This window comes from Oncorhynchus mykiss, chromosome Y (genome assembly GCF_013265735.2).
Source record: "Oncorhynchus mykiss isolate Arlee chromosome Y, USDA_OmykA_1.1, whole genome shotgun sequence".
In the NCBI taxonomy this organism is placed as follows: domain Eukaryota; kingdom Metazoa; phylum Chordata; class Actinopteri; order Salmoniformes; family Salmonidae; genus Oncorhynchus; species Oncorhynchus mykiss.
In genome coordinates this window covers 30,929,190-30,942,212 of record NC_048593.1, presented here as the reverse complement: position 1 = coordinate 30,942,212, position 13,023 = coordinate 30,929,190, and the positions used below count along the sequence as shown (strand labels likewise).

Below are 13,023 nucleotides of genomic sequence, written 5' to 3'. Positions count from 1 at the left end.
TAGGAGGAGGGTGGTCCTACTGTGACCTGCAGGAGGAGGGTGGTCCTACTGTGACCTGCAGGAGGAGGGTGGTCCTACTGTGACCTGCAGGAGCAGGGTGGTCCTACTGTGACCTGCAGGAGCAGGGTGGTCCTACTGTGACCTGCAGAAGCAGGGTGGTCCTACTGTGACCTGCAGGAGGAGGGTGGTCCTACTGTGACCTGCAGGAGGAGGGTGGTCCTACTGTGACCTGTAGGAGGAGGGTGGTCCTACTGTGACCTGTAGGAGGAGGGTGGTCCTACTGTGACCTGTAGGAGGAGGGTGGTCCTACTGTGACCTTGTATGTAGTGTACTGTAGGAGGAGCAGTAACGGGACAGGTCTCTGTGGATCAGGGGCCAGCTATAGGTGATCTCTATAGACCAGTGATAGGATGACATCTATACTGGCCTCCAGTTAAGAGAGTCAGGGATATACATTTGATATACAGAGAGACTAGCTACATGAAAGGGGCTAGAAAGTGGAGAGAAGCGAGCGTAATGTTTTGAGGCTGAAGAGAGAGAAGAGGAGAAGAGACAGGACAGTCAGTGGATAGACTGATGATCCCTGTCACAGAGAGGAAGCAAACCAGAGAAAGATAGATGGAATCTGCAGGAGCGAGAGCTGGGAGACAAAACTCATCAGGCTGGTGATGAGAGCTAGCTAGGTGCCAGAGGAGCAATGACACACCAGAGGACAGGACGACCAGAGGAGCAATGAAACTGACAAACCTTTACTTTTCTTTACTTTGAAAAGCAGTGGGCTTTTGCTTCCACATAGTCAGCCCTGAACTCCCCCAGATCTGCCTGTCAGTGGGTGTATGTGACAGGTCACATGGTTGATAGACAAAGCTCACTCTACATTTACATTTTACTAGATGCTCTTATCCAGAGCAACTTACAGGAGCCAATAGGGTTAAGTGTGTTGCACAAGGGCACCGACAGATCTGTCACGTAGTCGGCAAGGGGATTCAAACCAACAACCTTTCGGTTGCTGGTCCAATGCTCATAACCGCTAGGCTACTTGGCACCTCCTTCCTACTCATTATATTCTCTGCATTTGTTCCAGACGGCACACAGAGAAGGCGCTGTCATTGAGACGTGATCAAAGCTACATAGCCTACGGTATAGCATGTTCATCCCTGGAGAACGCACACAATTATTTACATGCCTTTGCCTAAGCAAATGAATAAGTTAAGTCTAAAATGAGCTCTTTGTGCATCAAAACACTGTTATAATATAATATTCCATGTCTAGCTGAAATACTAATGTGAATTTCTACTAAAGTCTTCCTACCTGTGGTGCTCAAAATCATGATATGTTTTGTCATGAGATCCAACACAATATCATAGGTATATTTCTACAGATGTTTTTCCAATGGAAAGTGAATAAATTACATTAGCACATAACACTACATCTGAAACTGTGGCTGTCCTGTGTAAAAGTGCAGAGACAGCAGAAACAGCTTTTCAAACAGTGTTATGACAGCATCTACCTAGAGTGCACTGCTTACTCACAGCACCTGGAAAGAATATATTTCTCTCTCTCTTTCATCAGATCTAGCAGATTCTGTAGTAGGACGGTGGGGAACTGCCTGCTACCTCTCACTATTATAATTGAGCGAGTCTATACAGTAGGGCATTCTGCCCAGCAACAGTGTAAATGGCAACGCTCAACACTTCCATCCAGGTAAGCAGGTCCTGATTTCTCCTAAGGTCAGATCGTAAGAGTCAGCCAGTCCCACTAAGCCTTATGCCTGGGTGGACTGTCAGCTTGGGCTGAGATCCAGTACTCTGACCCGTACAGTAGCGTAAGTTCCAGAGGCCTGTAAGGTGGTGCAGCAGTTAACTCGGGCTAATACTGTATCATGTAAGCCTTCCTCTAAATGGTCTTCCGTAAAGGGTATTTCGGCTGTTCGTGCACACGAAAGTCTACGCCCCTTCGTCTGTGATTGGTCAATGGTAGAGATTCTTCAATTAAGTGTTCGTTGTCATTCAACAATAGACTCATTTTCATGAGAAATACTGCACCAAACATCTTAGATAGATTGTGCGACTAAGATTTCCTCAGCAAAAAACGTCAAAACGAATGACAGATTTCTTGAGTTATCTTAGATTAATTCTGACCATTTTGAGGAAGTGTATACTGGCTACAGAGTCTCAAGATGGACAAACAGTACTATTGCCACTTTTCTCTCGTTTTTTCAAGCAAAGGTATTTTAAGGGAGTATGCAAGCATACTCGTTCGGTTCTCTTTACCGGTTCGGCTGGCGCCCGAAGCATCCGGAAGCCTCCTTCAGCAGTCTGGGTTAATTTCCCTACATGCACTGCACTGTTAGTGACCTAAATGAGAAAGAGGAGCAGCCACCCCCACATCTTTGTTTAATTTTCCTGCATAAGTAAAAATCAGGAGTATGCCTCTACTGCCATTAATTCCAATTAGACTGGTTTGGATTTCTCCCTGACCAATATGGCTGCCATTTTCACCCCATTCTGGAACGTTGAGGGTTTATGACATAGCCCCTAATCATTTTATAGGATCTCTATGGTCACCAGCCAAAAAAAACAGCCCATGGCCATGTGTCATAAACCCTCAACGTTCCAGAATGGGGTGAAAATGGCAGCCATATTGGTAGAATTGCAAGTAATAAGCTTAAAAAATCTAAAATTCTCTCAGCCCGATTGCAAAATGTGTAGAATAGCATGAGATTATCTATAAAACTGCACATTTTTCTGATCTTGCGAGGGGGCTCAGTTGGTAGAGCATGGCACATGCAGTGCCAGGGTTGTGGGTTCGATTCCCATGGGGGACCAGTATGAAAACATTTATGCATTCACTACTGTAAGATGCTCTGCATAAGAGCATCTGCTAAATGACAAAACAGTAAATGTAAAATGAAACTGCAGTATTCCACTAGTGCCATACATTGTCTCTTCTGGCCCACCTCAGCCGCCCCACACATACAACATACAGTCACTCCCCCAATGCCCCGCTCTTTCCTAAACAGAAAACAAGAGATGATCACCTAATTTTGATCAAATGAAGCCAGGGTTTATCTCTTTGTATCATTTGTATAATCCCAGCCCCTTTCCCCCACCCCCTTCCCTAGAAACACCCCCTGAAGGGCTTCCAAGCTTTTAGGAAAATACATCTGCCACACACTGGAATGAATTGGTATGTTGTTTAGTGGTCCTGTTCATTGGTGTCAGTAGAAAGATAAGACAATGGTTGATGTGTCAGTAGGAAAGAGAGAGTGTATCCAGGGAAGTGAACAGCACAATTAGCCAGGGGTGTTGAGTGTAATTGAAAAACTCTGCCTCCAGGGCAGATGGCGTTGAGGGAGAGTCTTAATCAACACTGGCAGAGGACACTGAATTCCCGGGTCATACGAGTCGAGAGGAAGAGGTAAGTAATTGCATCAGAGTGAAGTGTATAAGGTTACAGGGTTTTCTTACTCTGAGGGGTGTGGTCTCAAGGTAATGAACCCTAAGGTAGAGTACATTACTGGCACGCTGTACTTCAAATAGCATAGTGTAATGAACTAACTGCTGTATAGTGCAACTAGAAGAAATATTTTATTGCCTTCTACATCCCTTCTCTTTCACTACATGGCTCTTCATACCCTTTTTCATTTGTCCTTGATTTTTCCTCTTTGGTTGTAGTCCAAACATGCAGGCTCTCTGTTTCCTTAAGTCATCCCTTTTAACAACCATAGATCATTTCCCAGCTGGCAACGTGACATCATCTAAAACGTTTTATAACGCTAAGTAGCAGTAGGATCTATTTATATTCTATTAATAGGCCTCAATATGATCTATTTCTCTTGGCAGGCAGTAACAGTTCTTCTCCCCTATACAGGGATCCAGCTGGTGTCTGGAGAGAGAGAGGAAGCTCAGCTCCGCCTACCTGTCAGCCTCATCAGACTGTGCATCCCTTCATTCCCAGGAGAGCCTGTTTTATATAGTTACAGACCCACTTCCACCTTATTTTGGGCTTTCTAACAGGAAGGAATAGAGTTGCAAAGCTACTGGTAACTTACCAAATTTACCTGAGTATTCTGTAACTTAAGTAATTAACAGGTAATCTATGGCAACTTCGGTCATTTATACTTGAATAACTTTAAAAATAAAAATAAAATAAAAGGTTTTTCTATATCTGTGTCCCTATTGTCCATGAGTTTCTAGTGGATAGATCATATGATTCAAGAGAAAATAGCCTAATTAATGAAAAAATACATAGAATCAACAAATGCATTATTTTTACTCTTTCAACTATTGACTTTTTTTTCACAACTGCCACCAGTTTGGCACCAACACATTTACAAAGACATACTGACACAGTCAAATAAATGTGTGTAAAAAATATATACTGTATATACAGTGCCTTGCGAAAGTATTCGGCCCCCTTGAACTTTGCGACCTTTTGCCACATTTCAGGCTTCAAACATAAAGATATAAAACTGTATTTTTTTTGTGAAGAATCAACAACAAGTGGGACACAATCATGAAGTGGAACGACATTTATTGGATATTTCAAACTTTTTTAACAAATCAAAAACTGAAAAATTGGGCATGCAAAATGATTCAGCTCCCTTAAGTTAATACTTTGTAGCGCCACCTTTTGCTGCGATTACAGCTGTAAGTCGCTTGGGGTATGTCTCTATCAGTTTTGCACATTGAGAGACTGAATTTTTTTCCCATTCCTCCTTGCAAAACAGCTCGAGCTCAGTGAGGTTGGATGGAGAGCATTTGTGAACAGCAGTTTTCAGTTCTTTCCACAGATTCTCGATTGGATTCAGGTCTGGACTTTGACTTGGCCATTCTAACATCTGGATATGTTTATTTGTGAACCATTCCATTGTAGATTTTGCTTTATGTTTTGGATCATTGTCTTGTTGGAAGACAAATCTCCGTCCCATTCTCAGGTCTTTTGCAGACTCCATCAGGTTTTCTTCCAGAATGGTCCTGTATTTGGCTCCATCCATCTTCCCATCAATTTTAACCATCTTCCCTGTCCCTGCTGAAGAAAAGCAGGCCCAAACCATGATGCTGCCACCACCATGTTTGACAGTGGGGATGGTGTGTTCAGCTGTGTTGCTTTTACGCCAAACATAACGTTTTGCATTGTTGCCAAAAAGTTCCATTTTGGTTTCATCTGACCAGAGCACCTTCTTCCACATGTTTGGTGTGTCTCCCAGGTGGCTTGTGGCAAACTTTAAACGACACTTTTTATGGATATCTTTAAGAAATGGCTTTCTTCTTGCCACTCTTCCATAAAGGCCAGATTTGTGCAATATACGACTGATTGTTGTCCTATGGACAGAGTCTCCCACCTCAGCTGTAGATCTCTGCAGTTCATCCAGAGTGATCATGGGCCTCTTGGCTGCATCTCTGATCAGTCTTCTCCTTGTATGAGCTGAAAGTTTAGAGGGACGACCAGGTCTTGGTAGATTTGCAGTGGTCTGATACTCCTTCCATTTCAATATTATCGCTTGCACAGTGCTCCATGGGATGTTTAAAGCTTGGGAAATATTTTTGTATCCAAATCCGGCTTTAAACTTCTTCACAACAGTATCTCGGACCTGCCTGGTGTGTTCCTTGTTCTTCATGATGCTCTCTGCGCTTTTAACGGACCTCTGAGACTATCACAGTGCAGGTGCATTTATACGGAGACTTGATTACACACAGGTGGATTGTATTTATCATCATTAGTCATTTAGGTCAACATTGGATCATTCAGAGATCCTCACTGAACTTCTGGAGAGAGTTTGCTGCACTGAAAGTAAAGGGGCTGAATAATTTTGCACGCCCAATTTTTCAGCTTTTGATTTGTTAAAAAAGTTTGAAATATCCAATAAATGTTGTTCCACTTCATGATTGTGTCCCACTTGTTGATTCTTCACAAAAAAATACAGTTTTATATCTTTATGTTTGAAGCCTGAAATGTGGCAAAAGGTTGCAAAGTTCAAGGGGGCAGAATACTTTCGCAAGGCACTGTATATGCTGAAACCGTCACCCTTGAGCGAGGCATTGCTCCTGTGAATCACTCTGGATATTATTTTATATATTTTGCATGCAGTAAGGCAAAACAGAGGGTCAGAAATAATTACAGACACGTGTGACAATCTGTGCCCAAAAATGCCACTAGATGTAATTTGATAAAATTCCAAACAAACCCTGGAAGTTACCAAAATTCTGTTAGTTTACTGGTAGACTTTGATAGTTTCCACTAATTTAACCTCCCTTTGCAACCTTAAGAAGGAATAACAGATACTAGTACTGTTGAGGGGGGTATTAATATAACCGAGTAAGAGATGTACAGGAGGGGGCCGAGCACCCTTGGGAGGCCCCCCTGTGTTGAGGTGTTATTGACTACCCTCACCACCCGAGGTCTGCCTGTCAGGAAGTCCAGGATCCAGTTGCAGAGGGAGGTGCTCATACTCAGGTCCTTGAGCAGTGTCAAGCTTGGAGGGGACTATTGTGTTGAATGCTGAGCTGTAGTCAATTAGCAACATTCTCACATAGGTGTTCCTCTTGTCCAGGTGGGATAGGGCAGTGTGTAGAGCATCCAGCAGTCTTCATGATATTCTGCTGAGAGAGATTGGCTGAGCTGGCTGTAAGACTCCCGTATGGATAATTATGGCGAGTCTGAGACTCAGCAATCACATCAAGGTGGGGGAGTCCCCCTAATGAGGGGAGGAGACGTTACATTACATCATGCCAAGGAGAGGGGCCGAGACCCCGTCTGTCGGCTCATCAAACAGAATGCTGCCTGTGCTCCAGCCTCCAGGCAGATGGATGGATGGTTCCACTGGGACAACAGGCTCCATTTAGGAACCATTTCCTAATTCCTGGATGCAGACGCAGCGATTACGGCTTTGGATCCTGCCAAGCACTCATTGCAATGCTCTCTCTCCCTCCGCTTCTGAGCAGAGAATTCCACATGTACATTCCAGTGAGAGTCACTGACCGGATAAAAACCTCAGTGAGAATCTCTAATAACAGTGTACGGTTTCACACAACGAAAGCAACAGACTACCACTACACCATGCATATCAATGAGAGGAGGAAGACATAATTGTGAAAACTGTTTCACTATCCATGTCCACCCTACTGACTATGATGATCATGAAGACAGTAGGATGCATCATTATCACAATCCATCAACCCACAGAGCACTAAAGCAGTCACTAAAGTGGTGGACACCAACAGCGGAACAGAGCAGTGGTAAAGTGGTGGAACAGTGAAGGAACAGTGGTGGTAAAGTAGTGGAACAGTGAAGGAACAGTGGGGGTAAAGTGGTGGTAAAGTGGTGGAACAGTGGGGGAACAGTGGTGGTAAAGTGGTGGTAAAGTAGTGGAACAGTGAAGGAACAGTGGGGGTAAAGTGGTGGAACAGTGGGGCTAAAGTGGTGGTAAAGTGAAGGAACAGTGGTGGAACAGTGGGGGTAAAGTGGTGGTAAAGTGGTGGAACAGTGGGGGAACAGTGGTGGTAAAGTGAAGGAACAGTGGGGCTAAAGTGGTGGAACAGTGAAGGAACAGTGGGGGTAAAGTGGTGGTAAAGTAGTGGAACAGTGAAGGAACAGTGGTGGTAAAGTGAAGGAACAGTGGTGGAACAGTGGGGGTAAAGTGGTGGTAAAGTGGTGGAACAGTGGGGGTAAAGTGGTGGTAAAATGGTGGAACAGTGAAGGAACAGTGGTGGTAAAGTGAAGGAACAGTGGTGGAACAGTGGGGGTAAAGTGGTGGTAAAATGGTGGTAAAATGGTGGAACAGTGAAGGAACAGTGCCGGTAAAGTGGTGGTAAAGTGGTGGAACAGTGGGGGAACAGTGGTGGTAAAGTAGTGGAACAGTGAAGGAACAGTGGTGGTAAAGTGAAGGAACAGTGGTGGAACAGTGGGGGTAAAGTGGTGGTAAAGTGGTGGAACAGTGAAGGAACAGTGGTGGTAAAGTGGTGGTACAGTGGTGGTACAGTGGTGGTAAAGTGTTGGAACAGTGAAGGAACAGTGGGGGTAAAGTGGTGGTAATGTGGTGGAACAGTGAAGGAACAGTGGTGGTAAAGTGGTGGAACAGTGGTGGTAAAGTGAAGGAACAGTGGGGGTAAAGTGGTGGTACAGTGGTGGTAAAATGGTGGTAAAGTGGTGGAACAGTGAAGGAACAGTGGTGGTAAAGTGGTGGAACAGTGGGGGTAAAGTGGTGGAACAGTGGGGGTAAATTGAAGGAACAGTGGTGGAACAGTGAAGAAACAGTGGTGCAACAGTGGTGCAACAGTGGTGCAACAGTGGTGGTAAAGTGAAAGAACAGTGGGGGTAAAGTGAAGGAACAGTGGGGGTAAAGTGAAGGAACAGTGGGGGTAAAGTGAAGGAACAGTGGGGGTAAAGTGAAGGAACAGTGGGGGTAAAGTGAAGGAACAGTGGGGGTAAAGTGAAGGAACAGTGGGGGTAAAGTGAAGGAACAGTGGGGGTAAAGTGAAGGAACAGTGGGGGTAAAGTGAAGGAACAGTGGTGGTAAAGTGAAGGAACAGTGGTGGTAAAGTGAAGGAACAGTGGGGGTAAAGTGAAGGAACAGTGGTGGTAAAGTGAAGGAACAGTGGGGGTAAAGTGAAGGAACAGTGGGGGTAAAGTGAAGGAACAGTGGTGGTAAAGTGGTGGAACAGTGGTGGGAACAGTGGTGGTAAAGTGGTGGAACAGTGAAGGAACAGTGGAGGAACAGTGGAGGTAAAGTGGTGGGAACAGTGGGGGTAAAGTGAAGGAACAGTGGGGGTAAAGTGAAGGAACAGTGGGGGTAAAGTGAAGGAACAGTGGGGGTAAAGTGAAGGAACAGTGGTGGTAAAGTGAAGGAACAGTGGTGGTAAAGTGAAGGAACAGTGGTGGTAAAGTGAAGGAACAGTGGTGGTAAAGTGAAGGAACAGTGGTGGTAAAGTGAAGGAACAGTGGTGGTAAAGTAGTGGAACAGTGGTGGAACAGTGGTGGTAAAGTAGTGGAACAGTGAAGGAACAGTGGTGGGAACAGTGGTGGTAAAGTGGTGGAACAGTGGTGGTAAAGTGGTGGAACAGTGAAGGAACAGTGGAGGTAAAGTGGTGGGAACAGTGGTGGAACAGTGGGGGTAAAGTGGTGGGAACAGTGGTGGAAAAGTGTTAAACCAGCATAGTCTAGACCAGCGAGTTATGAGTAAACATGTATTATTTCAGACTATTTCTTAATTTGGGTCGTTTGAGGACAGTACATTTCTCACTTGGGTCTAGAGCTGAAAAAGTTGATGACTAGATGACATTCTGATGCTATCATCGGTCTGCTTCAGACATACTGAGACTGCTGCTCGCTGGCTCCTGAGGCGCTGACCGAATCACTGCTAATGAATTACTGAGATTTAACAGCATGACTGAAGTGACTGTACTTGTGCTGCTCAACAAGTAGCAGCTTTTAGCAGAGTGGCAGGGTCTCTGGAGTACACTGTGTAAACTAGTATAGCACACCGTCCCACTGCTCCATTGCCCTGTAAACCATCAGATGATCATATTTAATATGCAGAGATTACAGCCAGACTAGACTCCATCTCAGAGCAGGAGACGTTCATGTCTCTCGTTATTCCCATGTTACAGGTGATGACAGAATACCGCTGTTTAACCTTTCCTAATCAAATTAACAGAACTTAGAATGATAGGTGTCATCCAAGGAGAAAACTATGCACAAACTCCCCCACTCCTTACCACCCAACCCCCGTGACCACACCTTTATCCATAATGACCCCCACTCACTACCACCCAACCCCTTGTGAGCTCACCATTATCCACAATGACCCCCACTCCCAAGCACCCAACCCCCCATGTGAGATCACCTTCCTCCATAATGACCCCCACTCCCAAGCACCCAACCCCCCATGTGAGCTCACCTTCCTCCATAATGACCCCCACTCCATACCACCCAACCCCTGTGACCACACTTTCCTCCATATTGACCCCCACTCCATACCACCCAACCCCGTGAGCTCACCTTCCTCCATAATGACCCCCACTCCCTATCACCCAACCCCCCCATGTGAGATCACCTTCCTCCACAATGACCCCCACTCCCTATCACCCAACCCCCCCATGTGAGATCACCTTCCTCCACAATGACCCCCACTCCCTAGCACTCAACCCCCCCATGTGAGATCACCTTCCTCCACAATCACCCAACCCCCATATGAGATCACCTTCCTCCATAATGACCGCCACTCCCGATCATCCAACCCCCTGTGAGCTCACCTTCCTCCACAATGACCCCCACTCCCTATCACCCAACCCCCCATTTGAGATCACCTTCCTCCATAATGACCCCCACTCCCAATCACCCAACCCCCTGTGAGCTCACCTTCCTCCACCATTACCCCCTACTCCCTAGCAACCAACCCCCCTACTCCCTAGCACCCAAACCCCCTACTCCCTAGCACCCAACCCCCCATGTGAGATCACCTTCCTCCATAATGACCCCCTACTCCCTAGCACCCAACCCCCCATGTGATATCACCTTCCTCCACAATGACCCCCACTCCCTAGCACCCAACCCCCCCATGTGAGATCACCTTCCTCCACAATCACCCAACCCCCTGTGAGCTCACCTTCCTCCACAATGACCCCCACTCCCTAGCACCCAACCCCCCATGTGAGATCACCTTCCTCCATAATGACCCCCACTCCCAATCACCCAACCCCCTGTGAGCTCACCTTCCTCCACAATGACCCCCACTCCCTATCACCCAACCCCCCATGTGAGATCACCTTCCTCCATAATGACCCCCTACTCCCTAGCACCCAACCCCCCATGTGATATCACCTTCCTCCACAATGACCCCCACTCCCTAGCACCCAACCCCCCCATGTGAGATCACCTTCCTCCACAATCACCCAACCCCCTGTGAGCTCACCTTCCTCCACAATGACCCCCACTCCCTAGAACCCAACCCCCCATGTGAGATCACCTTCCTCCATAATGACCCCCACTCCCAATCACCCAACCCCCTGTGAGCTCACCTTCCTCCACAATGACCCCCACTCCCTAGCACCCAACCCCCCATGTGAGCTCACCTGCCTACACAATGACCCCCTACTCCCTAGCACCCAACCCCCCTACTCCCTAGCACCCAACCCCCCCTAACTCCCTAGCACCCAACACCCCATGTGAGATCACCTTCCTCCATAATGACCCCCACTCCCTAGCACCCAAGCCCCCATGTGAGATCACCTTCCTCCATAATGACCCCACTCCCTATCACCCAACCCCCCATGTGAGATCACCTTCCTCCACAATGACCAACTCCCTAGCACCCAACCCCCCATGTGAGATCACCTTCCTCCACAATGACCCCCACTCCCTAGCTCACCTTCCTACACAATGACCCCCTACTCCCTAGCACCAAACCCCCCTACTCCCTAGAACCCAACCCCCCCTACTCCCTAGCACCCAACCCCCCACTCCCTACTACCCGACTTGCCTGTGAGCTCACCATTATCCACAATGACCCCCACTCCCTACCACCCAACCAACCTGTGAGCTCACCTTCCTACATAATGACCCCCACTCCCTACTACCCGACTTCCCTGTGAGCTCACCATTATCCACAATGACCCCCACTCCCTACCACCCAACCAACCTGTGAGCTCACCTTCCTCCACAATGATCCCCACTCCCTACTACCCGACTTCCCTGTGAGCTCACCATTATCCACAATGATCCCCACTCCCTACCACCCAACCCCTGTGAGCTCACCTTCCTCCATAATGACCCCCACTCCCTATCACCCAACCGCTGTGAGCTCACCTTCCTCCATAATGACCCCCACTCCCTATCACCCAACCGCTGTGAGCTCACCTTCCTCCACAATAACCCCCACTCCCTACCACCCAAACCCCCTGTGAGCTCACCTTCCTCCACAATGACCCCCATTCCCTACCACCCAACCCCCCGTGAGCTCACCTTCCTCCATTCCCTTTCACTCAACCCCTGTGAGCTTACCTTCCTCCATAATGACCCCCACTCCCGACCTCCCTGTGAGCTCACCTTCTCCATAATGACCCCCACTCTCTACCTACCGACTTCCCTGTGAGCTCACCTTCCTCCAATGACCACCACTCCCTACCACCCAACCCCGTGAGCTCACCTTCCTCCACAAGGACCCCCACTCCCTACCACCCAACCCCCTGTGAGCTCACCTTCCTCCATAATGACCCCCACTCCCTACCACCCAACCCCCCTGTGAGCTCACCTTCCTCCATAATGACCCCCACTCCCTATCACCCAACCGCTGTGAGCTCACCTTCCTCCACAATAACCCCCACCTCCTACCACACAAACCCTGTGAGCTCACCTTCCTCCACAAGGACCCCCACTCCCTACCACCCAACCTCCCTGTGAGCTCACCTTCCTCCATAATGACCTCCACTCCCTATCACTTAACCCCTGTGAGCTCACCTTCGTCCATAATGACCCCCACTCCCTACCACCCAACCAACCTGTGAGCTCACCTTCCTCCAATGACCCCCACTCCCTACCACCCAACCAACCTGTGAGCTCACCTTCCTCCATAATGACCACCCTTCCTACCACCCAACCCCTGTGAGCTCACCTTCTCCATAATGACCCCCACTCTCTACCTACCGACTTCCCTGTGAGCTCACCTTCCTCCATAATGACCACCACTCCCTACCACCCAACCCCATGAGCTCACCTTCCTCCACAAGGACCCCCACTCCTTACCACCCAACCCCCTGTGAGCTCAAATTCCTCCATAATGACCCCCACTCCCTACCACCCAACCCCCCTGTGAGCTCACCTTCCTCCATAATGACCTCCACTCCCTACCACCCAAACCCCGTGAGCTCACCTTCCTCCATAATGACCCCCACTCCTTACCACCCAACCCCGTGAGCTCACCTTTATCCAATGACCCCCACTCCCTACCACCCAACCCCCTGTGAGCTCACCTTCCTCCATAATGACCCCCACTCCCTACCACCCAACCCCCCTGTGAGCTCA

General features: G+C 47.9%; 1 protein-coding gene across 5 annotated transcripts in view; it reads right to left on the bottom strand.

The window, feature by feature from the left end:
- LOC110510024 (neuronal migration protein doublecortin) overlaps window positions 1-13,023 on the bottom strand; it is a 96,151-nt gene that overhangs the window by 75,426 nt on the left and 7,702 nt on the right. The gene's annotated exons all lie outside the window — the stretch shown is intronic.